We start from the raw sequence: 12962 nt of genomic DNA on the forward strand, positions 1-12962 counted from the left end.
AAATGATCTTGGCCTGCTGGGAATGTTTTCATCTTCCATGGGGGCCACTTGCAATATTTCCAGTACAAGATAGTGCTTGCTGCCAGTCATTGCTTACTGTCAGATTTCACACAGGTATGTACTTCCAAATAAGAGTGAGGGGGAAACCGCAAGAAGTGAGACTGAGCAGAGACAGCCAGGGTAAAAAGTGAGGAGAAACAGCCAGGAGAGAGAACAAGGAGAGACAGCAAGGAGAGAGAGAGTGAGGAGAGACCATCAGGGGAGACAGCAAGGAGAGGACCATCAGGGGAGAGAGTGATGAGAGACAGCCAGGGGAGAGAGCAAGGAGACAGCCAGAAGGATGAGCAAGGAAAGACAGCCAGGAGAGAAAGTGAGGAGAGAGAGTCAGGAAGAAAAGCGAGGACAGACCGCCAGGGGAGAGAGAGGAGAGACAGCCACCAGAGTGTGCCCTTTAAGACTTATCTGCACCCTGTGTTTCAGTCACCTCCTTGCTTCTCAGGTACCAGCATCCCCCCGTGTCCATGTCTCCTCCATGCACTCAAGTTGGAACACCAGGACCCCGTGGTTGCCCCTGTCCGACTGGCATTGTGACATCTTGTGTCTGGGTTTCAGCTGGCCTGAAACCCGGACACAGCAGAAACAGGACTCAAAACCCAGAATGTCAGGTGAATCCCAGACATGTTGCAACCACTGGGTGGGAGGCCTTGGGCCCCCTCCTGGCGTGTGCCCTCAGGCAGTGCCCAAGTGCCAGAACGGCCAGTCCTCCCCCGGAGTTGATCTGCCCACTGGCTGTGTCACTCATCTTCTGTCTGCCACTCTAGGATCAAAGGACAGCTGCTGTGGGCCCCAGTAAATTATGGGGCCCAGAGCAGTTGCCCCTTTTGCCCTGCGGAAAAGATGGCTCTGATTGGTGACCTTGCCTGTGGGCCAAAAGTATCCTGCCCATGGGCTGGTAGTTTGAGACCCCTGCTCTAGACTCAAAGGCTGTTTTTGAATGTAATAGTGGAGACAAAAATACATTCAGTCCCAATATCTACGAAAGGGGTCTTCCTGCCAAGTTGCGTTTGGCCGGTTTTGCAATATAAAGCTTCCTTGAGAGGGATAGCCACAGTTGATTTCTCAAAATCAATCATTTTACTTAGAGCAAACCAGCATCTTCAGAGGGCCTACCAAGAGGGGAGGATCCTTCAGCATTCAACCCCAGAGGGTAAACCTAGGGGCGACAGAAAGCTTACAAAACAGTCCTCCTAGGGCCTAAACTTCGAAGAGAAATACCATGTGAAAATGTGATACCAAACATCCCCAGCTCACACTTCCAGGATCAGGTCCCCAATATTGAAATATTCATGATACATATTTTTAATTGTTAACACAGTAAGCACAGACTGCTAGAGCATGCTCAAACACTAGCAAAAGTAATAACAATCCATGCTTAGACACACTGACCATAAAGGATACATTTTGACTAGCAGCAGCCTGTCAACTGGCAGATTTCACAAAAATATAAAAGAAGTTTACTGTAAAATTACCATATTCCTACAAAGACAATGCTTTTCCCTATGTATATGCAGTATATAAACTACATTTAAAACTGCTTACAAGCATTCTTGCTTTCAAATGATTCAACCATTTAATAGCAAAAGTAAGAAGGCACAAATATGGTTTGTCGGAAGATGCAGATACAGAGGATACAGAAGAAAAATTAGAAATAAGTCTTTCAACCATTTATTTTCTATTTCTTGTTATTAATTCCCATAGTGTATATACTATTTTAGCTAAGCAGGATTTGATTTAATTGCAAATTGACACACTAACTGGAAGGCATCTGAAAATTAATTTAAAAAAATATATTTTGTACTACTTTATTGCATTAGGTACTTTCAATAGTGTAAAGTTCATTTTGCACACCCACATTGCCATATCAAGCATTATGACCGGCATGATCAATCAAATTGAGTTTGAGTTTTGCACATGTAAAGTAAAGGTAAATGTTCACTTACATGCCCCTTTTCTTTGGGCTGGCATATCCCAGTTTTGGGAAGAATGTTATATTTTTTCTCCTCAACACAGAATGCAGCACTGGGTCTCTGACTAGCCATTCGCCAGGGCTCATCACTGAAACGTGGTGGAAATTCTTATTCCTGTGTAAGCTTTGACCAGAGCTAATGGGAGCTTGCACAGGGTTTTTTCTCTGCACCCAATGGTGATTGGAGAAATGGCAGAGAAATGTGAAGGTGAGTATGAGCAGTTGGGGGGGGGTGTTGGCATTTAACGTTCAACTCTGAGATCTGCCTCTCAACCGCTATCCCCTCCTCTCCTGGAGGCTTCATCAGCAGTATTATTTCACTTTTTTGTATACTTACCTTACCTAGGTGTCTTAAGGCTGGTCACTTGCCATGCAGGGTCCTCTACTCTTCAGATATTCTCATAGCAGTAGGCGGTTCATGACATCCTGCACTTACCGTATTAGCATTGTATGAAGAAGTGAGTGGCAACCTAGATGGAGGAAAGCCAGTGGACGTAGTATACCTTAATTTTGCAAAAAAACATTTGATACGGTACTTCATAAACGTTTAATGTACAAGCTTCAATCTTTGGGCATTGATGAAATGGTGTGTACTTGAACATATCCAGAGAGTATCAATAAATTACTATTATTATTATGATACAGGATTTATATAGCGCCAACAGCTTGTGCAGTGCTTTACAATATAAGGAAGACATTACAATCACAATACTATTCAAGACAAGATGGTAAGGAGGGCCCTGCCCGTGAGGACTTACAATATAAAAGGGGGGGGCAAGTGATACATGTGGAGGTAGCTGTGTGTGGATGAATTGTTTGAGAAAATTATGGTTCAGTGGTTAGGTTGAGGTGGGATAAGCTTCCCTGAAAAGATGAGTCTTAAGGGATCGCCTAAAGGCAGTCAGAGTGGGAGATAGTGGGACAGGTTGGGATAAAGAGTTCCAGAGGATGGGATAGACTCTAGAGAAGTCCCGGAGGTGAGCATGGGAGGAGTTGACGAGGGAGCTGGAAAGCAGGAGGTCATTGGAAGAGCGGAGGGGGTGGTTAGGGTAATACTTTGAGACCAGGTTTGAGATATAGCCAGGGGCAGAGTTGTGGATGGCTTTGTAAGTGGTTAACATTTTGAATTTTATCCTTTGGGCTATTGGAAGCCAGTGCAGGGATCGGTAGCAGGGGGTTTCAGACACTGAGCGGTTGGTTAGGTGAATGAGTCTAGCAGCAGCATTTATGATAGTCTGTAGGGGGAATAGCCCGTGTGGTGGTAGGCCAAATGGCTTATTTTCTGAATGGTTCTTGGTTGGTAATGGTGTGTCTTGGGGACATTGGGGACATGGGGTTCTGTCTTGGGGACATTGCTGTTCAACCTGTTTATCAATGATACTGGGAATGGTATTATTAGCAATATTTCAGTTTTTGCTGACGATACCAAAACTTGACAGAAGACTTAACAATATTACAGAAAGACCTGGATAAAATAGGGGGGTAGACATCTGCATGGCAGATGAGGTCTTATATTGAGAAGTGTAAAGTTATGCATTTTGGAGTTAAAAATACACATGCAAGCTACTCATCCCACTGGGAGAATCAGAGGTGGAAAAAGATTTGGGAGTCCTAGTGGACATCCGTCTTAGTAATAGCATGCAATTCCAGGCTGCAGTAAATAAGCGAGCAGGGTACTATCATGCATAATAAAAGGGAATGTGCGCTAAAGACAAATCCATAATTCTGCCCCTACAAAACACTGATTTTGACACATCTTGAGTATGTGGTTCAGTTTTGGTCACCAAACCACAAAAAGGATGTCCTTGAGCTGAAGAGAGTCCAGAGAAGGGACAACAAAGCTAATAAAGGGGTTGGAGGACCTAAAGTATGAGGAAAGACTACATGCATTAACCTATTCACTCATGAAAAGAGGAGATTGAGAGGGGACATGATAATAATGTACAAATTGTTTAAAGGAGAACTATGAGGGGAGTGATTTTCAATCAACCTCATAGTTCAAGCCGACGTGTGACAATGAAACTGTCACACGTCGGCTCAATAGATCGGGAAGTGAGCGAACACATACCGTCGCTCGCTCACTTCTTGATCCTGTCCCTGCAGAGAGCCGTGACTGTCACTCACGGCTCACTGCAGGGATTCCCCCCTCCCCTCTCCGATCCTCCAACTCTGACTGAAGGGATGGACGGGGGAGGGTACAGCTGGCTCTGCCTCTAGATAGGCAGGGCCAGCTTTCAATCACGCAGCTGGGTGGATATCGACAGTAATGTCAGGATCCATCCCGGCTGCGGCTGTCTCAGTATACCGCGATCTGTAGCTCGCGGTATACTGAGCTTTGGGTCACGGGAGGACGCTAGTTTGTGTCCTCCTGTGACCCTGACCCTGAGGAGAACTATGGGGAAAAACACATACCCCATAGTTCTCCTTTAATGATGATGGGATAATCAGTAATACACTGTTGACTTTAAGTTCACTCAAGAAGACAAGAGGACACCACAAACATACACACAACCACATACTGTAGGTTGAACTAGATGGACCTGTGCCTTTATTCAACCTTAACAACTAAGTAGCTATGCATCAGTTTGTCCTCAGTCTTCTGGGCATCATTTAACCTGGCAGAAGTATCGTGAGGGACAGCTCTGCATTAACGGTGAATATTGCAGCAAAAGCAGAATTTATGGTTTGATAAGCTCCTGTGGGACCTTTATAAATAAAAAAGGAATTAACCTTCATGGGAAAAGCACAGGTGCACTATTAAGAAATTTGATAACAAAGTAATTCTTCCCATCCTCAGACATTTTGCCATTTTTATATACATAATGTCATCTAAATGCAGAAAGTAGAGCTGTGCAATGATCTGTGAATTTGTTTGCATTATTTATAAATATCTCCTTATGGGCTTAATGAAGCAAGTTTGATTTGCAACACATTTTGGAAAAAACATTGCAGACAGAGTTTTGCTAAAAACTTACATTTATATTTAGATGTCTAATTCAGTTTGCAAATTAAATCACAGAAAATCCATTTTAGTATTTTAGTAATATTATAGTAATGCATATTACATATTACTATATATATATAGTGATGCATTATAGTAATGCATCAGGTAATGTAAAACTTTAGCACCATAGTATTTTCCTGGCATTCATTCTAGTTTGTACTTTACAAATAAGATATTTTGCATTTCATAGTAAGTCTTTTATAGTAAATGTTTATGTGTGATTGTAAATCTTCACACGTTGGAAAAATAATTCTACCTATTGCATTTCCTCTTGTAATTCTGGCTTTGATTCAGATCTGCTTACTTAAAATCCTTTTAAATCCTGTAATTAAAGCACTTTAGTAGAGCTGTGTCCCAATTGGTGTGGTCAAATGCTCGCCAGGCATAAACTGTACTTATTTTATTCATTAGAAATCCTTGATGAGGTTGAAACAAAATTAGATATATACTAGATGCTTTAAATATGTTTGCTCTAAAGGATTAGCTGAAGTTAATATTTATAAATACATTATGATTATGGTTTCCCTGGTGATCCTACCTAAAACTAAGTTAAACAAATAAAAAAATGAAATACACATATGGAGCTGTTTTACCTGCCAAAGGATTTGGATTTATGTCCATCCAGTTCTGATATTTATGATGCTCTGCCACACAGCACAGTCCTGTCTGGCAGGGTAGTGGTTCTGATATTGCTCTGTTGCAATTAAATAACACTTACTGGTCTTGTCTCTTCCACAGCCTTTGACTGGACAGTGATAGAGGAAGAAGCAGACTGATAACCATACTGTGATTGTGTGTCTGTCACTCTGCTCTTCCCTCCTTTCAGCATAACCCCTGTTAGCATGTGAGCCCTGCAGTACAACTGATTGTATTCTTGTGCTAATTCTACCTCTCCCAACCTGAGCACCGCTATACGTAAATTGCAAGATACTCATACGAGGTCAGATTCAGGTACTGTTTGCAAGAAAAAATACATTTGATGATATATTAATGAATACAGAGTTAATGTTCATTCTTTTTACCTCTCTGGAGTTCAGTCTCAATAAATGTCACACCCTTCCTACCCCTCTATGCATTGTAAGTATATAGCTTTCCAAAATGGAACTGACATTTTTTTCTTTATTTTGCACTAGCTTGCTAAGCCATTTTCATATTCACTTAATAAACCAATGCTAAGAGCATTGGTGATGTGCAAAGTACTTTATCTCAGCATTTGAATTAATCTGAATGATCTCAATTGGTATGTTGCTATTTGTGGCTACATTTTATATATGTTTTTCTCTCTTTGCAATACCTTATTAAATTAGTAGGTACAGATTGGCAACTTTTTAACTATCTCCCTAATGCCACTGAGCAAATTAAATATTCAGTCAGTTAAAGAACTTTACCCACATCTTTGAAATTACAACAACTACACCTTCTAGATAATTGCAGGCTGTTTATTCTTTGCATACCTTGTTTTTCTTTCCCTTCCAATTCTTCTCACAGTGGCCATTTTTACTAAGGGCAGATTCATATACCTTCCTTTACTTCCTAGTTTCCCTCTCTAGTATTTGGGTGCGGAATACTCCTTTAGGCCAACAGTCTAATCCCTTGCCTCGGGTAGCCCCATCAGTTGCTCCTTATGATCATCACTGTGCAACTGCTCAGAAGATTGCACCTCCCCCAGTCTGCCTGGATTTCTTCCACCCCTTGGCCCTTGCTTCAGTCCACGTGTTTATTTGTTTTTTTGATCTGTAGCCTCTACTACCTTCCTTAAAAAATTGCACTGTCTTTGGCACGTGGAAAACCCTCATGATACATGGTACCCCTCAGTGCAAATTCTCTCCAGAGGAACTTCCTAACCTACAAGGTGGACCAGAACTAGCTCTGACTGGGTTCTGAGCAGGCCAATGGGCCTATTTCTTTGGACCAGGTAGTTCCTGGCGTGAATATTCAGGCTCCTTAAGTGACTAGGATAGTTTTCAATTCCTGCATCAGGATGAAGGGTTAAATAAAAATGTAACCTGTGCAGTATGTTGGGAAGCTGCAAGGGGAAATTTTAGAGATACACAGAGTTTGGCTTCTTATTTACCAAAAAAATGTTATTGAACATCTTATAAGATGTATAACAAATGTACGTGTTGTTGACAGATTTACACATTTTACAGCAGCTAGTGCATAGGAAAACTGGATGCTGGATTATTCAAAACCTCCATTATTGTCTGTTATGAAGGAAGTAGCTTACAATAACATCAGCATATCTAGGCACAACATTCCATTTTTAATTTATCTGAAGATTAAAGCATCTAAACCCTGTTAAACAACAATAAGTATAGACTACATTTTAAACAGATTGTTAGAATATCAAGTATTGAATAACGATCATCAAAATAATAGCTTTATGTTCTGGGAAGCAGCTTAGTCTGCGGTGCTCGGAAAAATAACAACAGTGTATAATAAGCAGATGAAGGTTAATGAAAATTGTCTTACAGCTAGTGAGAAACTATAATAATTATGGAAAGCCCTAGAGCAAAAACCTAACTTGCAGAAACAAGGGAATTTTAATCAAGGTAAGAAAGAAGGTGATGGAATCACTCAAGCTGCCTGATGATGCCAAATAATACATCATATTGCAAATGCATTTAGCTGCTCCACCGTTACATATGATGCAAATGTAGAATATTCGATAGGGTATTTCAATGATCAAATAAAAACAGAAGTCTGAGTGCCAAGTGGTTTGATATATGTCTGTATGACCAACCACTGAATATGTATAGGAGATTTCACTTTTGAATTTCACTAAAATGCTAACATTTAGTCAAGATTATTTATTAATTTGCAAAGTGCTATTTCCAGGGTCATCGCTAGGCTTAATCATTTGTATGAGCACCTAGGACCTTCTCATTGGTGGCAAGCATTCATACATGATCACTATGGGCCCATAACTCTGCCGTAGCATTACTATTGTGCCACAAAAAATCAGCTTTTTTCTCAGCTCTAGTGGCTGGCAATGAGTGTGGGAAGCCTTACCATCTTGGCCTCCGTATGTAAGGTATTTCATGTATATCCCCAGTTATTTGCTTTTATATAGGGATATGTAGGTTGAAATAACTGCATGGATTTGTGTCTTTTTCAACACAGAGACAGCCCGCCAACTTTCAAGTCAGAGACTAAGAGCAGGAGTGGGTGACATTATTAATAGCGATGGGCAACATGTAGGACAGGGCAAGAAAAAACACGTTAGAAAATAGAAACAGCAAGGTATTCTAAGTAAAGACTTTTACAAAATTAAAACGCAGGCAATGACATTGTTTAAAAGTACATATATGTTTCATATAAAACTGTTTTGGCTCCTTTAAGGAATATAATTACCTATTTATACCATAATGATACAACAGCATCACTATACTTAAAGAAGGCTTATTTATTAGGGGGTCAGCCCTCTATAATTTTTGCTGTCTTGACAGTGAAAAAAAAACACAGAAAGAAACTCATATTGAAATGATTATCCTAAAAAAATATGAAGATAGAATGGATTAAGAGGATATGGGTATACATGCCTTGGTGCCTTCATAAATCATATCTAAATATGACAAAACTGCACGTGTAAAGTATAAAATGTCCTTCAGATTTTTAAGCCAGGTGCCTAAATATTGCTAATTTGTCTAAAAATACCAAGTATCAAGTATGTTTACAGAGTGTTTTTGGGTATTGGCCAACTTTATACTAATTATACCACTGCAATTCAAAGTACTGTAATTAAAATCCATTATCCACATTCTTGGTCATTTCAGAATTTCCTTTGGACAATTTATCTTCATACTGAAAATGAAAGCATTCATAGCCCTTGTTAATTTGCTTGTGATATTGTGTAATGTCTCCTAATTCCTTTACTTTTAGTTAATGTTGCATTTAACATCAATTTACTTCATGATCAAGTTTACTCTACACTGTAACACACTAAGTGATTGTTATACCATTAACTACAATTCTGTACCTCAATTTAAATATTTGGGGGTTAAAACTGATATCAACAAATAGTATTTTTTGTTTGTTAAAAAACACTATTTGATTCTTACTTTCACCATTGATTTACCATTCTCTTTAATTTAAAGTTGACTGATTTTAGCCCCAAGCTTCCTCATGCTACATTGATGAAGTGATGATCAAAATGAAATCTGATCATATCACAGCCCAAAGGTAGTTTTTCATTCCAACAATCTGTCTTCAAAGATACCTAGCATACCATTTAATAGTGACACATTGCACCAGCTGCACAAACAGCAGTGTCATAAATACCTTTGTCAAAGAATTGCGCTGTAGTAATTTTGTCTCCTAGGCATCATGTTGTGCATTAAGATTTATTCTCAAGAAAAAACAACACATCTGTCCACGAATATGCCATGCAAAGATTTGGAAGAACTGATTTACACTATTTTAATCAATGCATGAATAAAAAATCAATCATACACGTATAATGCAGATATCATATAACCCTTCCATAAACACATGAAAAATATTCTTCAGGATAGGATCACATATGAAAAAATATAGTTATCATTAAAACAACCCTATTGCTAAAATTCAAATAAAAATAATCCTGAACATAGAAGTGATGTAGTGGTTGATGGCAGTAGTGCTGTTTCAATGTCATCCGGTGCCCAGGGCAAACCTGTCATGCCCCTCCCAATTGTCATCTGCATCCTCATCCTGATTGTCATTTGCAGCTGGGATCCCACTCCCAGCTGCCATTGTTCTTGCCTTACCATCCTATCCCTATGCAGCTCTGGCTCCACCAATTGGTTTTCATGTAGAACTGGAAATGCACAGAGATATTATTGGAACCTTTTCGCTGTGCATTCTCTGCCAGTCTCCTTGCACTGATTGTAAGTAGCACTGGACCAGCCAGAGGTGAAATGAAAGGCAGTCCACCAGGGACATTGCTATGATTGTAAAAGACCTGGGACACCCATGGGCAGTGCAACCAGAATTAAGATGTAGTGCATGTAGTGCACCACATTGAATGGAGGGTGTGGTGACACTGAACTAGCAGAGGGAGGGGCTTACAGGTGTATAGATAAAGCCCATCTTTAGGCAAATAACCCTCTCCTAACCCTTTCTTTGCCCCTCCCCCCAAATAGTCTCCTCTCTGCTTTTGTTTACAGGATGAGGGGGTCTTACTTCGACTGACACATCACTGTCTGCATAATGTGGACACTTCCTATTGGTTGTCCAGCAGTGGGGCGAGGATGTAAAAGAGCAGTCTGTGAGAAAGGACTGTCACAGAGGTGTGAAAGGGGTTTACTATTGCCTGGAAATGGGGTTTAACTCCTTAGTAACCAGTGACGTCCATAGTACGTAGATGGCACCGGGCCATTTAAACAGTCTCCTGGCAGCTAAAGACGCCAGGATTCTGTTTACAATTGTAAAGCCGACTGTTGGCTTTACAATAGAAGCAATCAGGGGACTCAGCTGTCGCCCAATCACTTCTCTGGGCCGGTAAACGGGCCGCCCCCCCCCTCACCAGACACCCCCACCGTGTTTCCCGGGCTCCGCTGCCCCTCCTATGGGCTTGGGAGCGGCTTCTCTGGTGTCAAGGGGTAGCTGGGGAGGAGATTGGAGAACCTCAGTTCACCGATCCCCTCCCCGTACAATGGGACCGGGAGCGATGCAGATTACATCACGTCCGGTCCCGTAGCTGTCAGTGCTGGACTCCTGAAGCCCAGCAATAAGCTATTGAAGTGCAATCTGCACTTCAATAGCTTATTTTAAGTGTAAAGGTGATACTAGGGGTCTTTTGAACATCCAGCATCACCTTAAAGAGTGCCTGTCACTGCCAATATGCTATTACATGTGAGGCTTGTAAGCCCCCCATGTGATAGCAAAAAAGTAAACAAAACAAAAACAGTTTTTAAAATTAATATTAAATTAAATAAATGCAAAAAAATGAAAACTTTTTAAAAAGGCCCCCGCGAGCATGCGCGTCGTCACGTAAACACGCATCGGGTGCGCCTACGTATGAAAATGACAATTGCACTACACATGTTGGCTATCGCCGCGCACGCCGGAGTGAGAGCAATAATTCTAAGGCCAATATTTATGTATATCTCTAAACTGATGACCTGTGGGGGCCTCTAAAGCTTAATCTATGGACTTTTTGGGGTACTGGATTTTGTCGCAGTTTCAAGTTTCATGGACACACACAACCTGGGCATGTTTGGTTTCTATTTACTCACTGTAACCTCATCATGTATATTGTATTAATAAAATGGGTATTTAATTGTGTTTTGGGGCATTTAAGGGCATTTTTCAATAAATTGTGGAGTTTTATAATATGTTGCGCTAATATCGTGCAACATAAAAATTGGCAACTGTCATCGTTTTATTCTACAGGATCTTGGCTTTCAGAAAATATATAATGTGTGTTAGTTTGAAGTAATTTTCAGGCCTAAAATGTGTATTATAACATGGGTACAAAAAATAAAAAAGGCCTCTGTCACTAAGGGGTTAAATAGGACATTACCCTAAAGGCCGTATACATATCTTACATATGCCATAGTCCTTGTACCCACAAAATATGCTTTGAAGAGACTTCTTCATCATTATCAGTATGCAACTTTGCAGGAAGTCTATTGAGATCTGTATGCCAGCAGAGAGACTTTGGAGACTTTGGAGCTAGTGGCAGCATTTCCCTGCAAAGCCTTACACTGACAATGCAGAGGGTGAAAGCAGAAGCCGCTTGTATGCAGTGTAACAGCTGTAGGAGGAGCTGGAAGATATTAGGATCTGACATTCCCAGAAGTGTCAAATTTCTATTCATTTTCCAGGGCTGAAACATAAAGGAATAAAATAACCATTAAAACATAGCACACTTGTATCTGTTATACTTGTTTAAATAATAGTTAATAGGGTCACTTTAAATTATTTTGCCCCAAACAAGAGTTTCACAGGTACATACAGGTGAAACTCGAATAATTAGAATATCGTGCAAAGTTCATTTATTTCACTAATGCAACTTAAAAGGTGAAACTAATATATGAGATAGACTCATTACATGCAAAGCAAGATAATTCAAGCCATGATTTGAAGAAAAAAATTATACTGGCAGCGGCGACTGTGCGGGGGGGGATGGGTGCCGCGAACGAGCACATATAGGCGATCGGCGGGCTATGGACCCGCTGATCGCCTATATGTCAAACACCCGGTAACGGGTGTGTTTAATGGTCAGGTATTTTCTGCCCGTGCGTGCCCGCTAGGGGGCGCGCGCAAGAAGAAAATAATTGCCGTCTGGAGACGGCAACCCGCAAATGCAGCAGTGCCGTCCGTCCGTTTTTTTACTACGGGCGGACGGCAAGAGGTTAAGAAAAATGCTGGTATGAGGTGGTTAAAACTCTGACCTTGGTATTGGAGCACTATAATTAATTGAACCCTTAACACGCACACACCTTAAAGTGTAGTTTGAGAAAACCCCTCTACATGTTTGTTATGTGATCCTGTGCACACAGCATAAAGAAAAATTATTTTTTTTACATTTTTAGATGTTTTGTTACAGCACACAAGATTGCTGATTCCATGTTTTTCTCAGCAGCTTCCTGGTGATCTGTCCTAATGTAAAGGCTTAAGACATAAATTTGAGGATTGTTTCTTTCATTCACTTAACATACAGTGAACAAACCACCTCAAACCACTCACAGCCTCTCCTAACATTGTAAGGGAAGATAAGCAAGTTACCCGTAAAGCTCTATTTTATTTTTTTTCGCTTATGCTATGTGATTGGGAACATGGAAGAAATATAAAATAGTTGTCCCAATTTGCCTGCAAAATTGGAAATACACTTTAAACCTACTGCTTCCCTTTGTTTATTAAATTCAGTTCCTTAATTCACAAACCCTCCATTGTGAGAGGAAGAGGAGGACTTTGAAACGTAAACATTTCCAGTGCATCCCAATG

At 40.6% G+C, this 12962-nt stretch overlaps 1 long non-coding RNA gene across 1 annotated transcript in view; it reads left to right on the forward strand.

Moving 5' to 3' along the window:
• The first annotated feature begins 372 nt into the window (after positions 1-372).
• The window catches only part of LOC108802139, a 13404-nt gene continuing 814 nt past the window's right edge, over positions 373-12962 (forward strand). The window contains exons 1-2 of the long non-coding RNA XR_001942202.1: positions 373-383; positions 2940-2942. This is a non-coding gene — a long non-coding RNA (uncharacterized LOC108802139). The remainder of the gene's footprint in view (positions 384-2939; positions 2943-12962) is intronic.

This window comes from Nanorana parkeri, unplaced genomic scaffold (genome assembly GCF_000935625.1).
Source record: "Nanorana parkeri isolate BGI_ZX_2015 unplaced genomic scaffold, ASM93562v1 scaffold49, whole genome shotgun sequence".
NCBI classification, from domain to species: Eukaryota; Metazoa; Chordata; class Amphibia; order Anura; family Dicroglossidae; genus Nanorana; species Nanorana parkeri.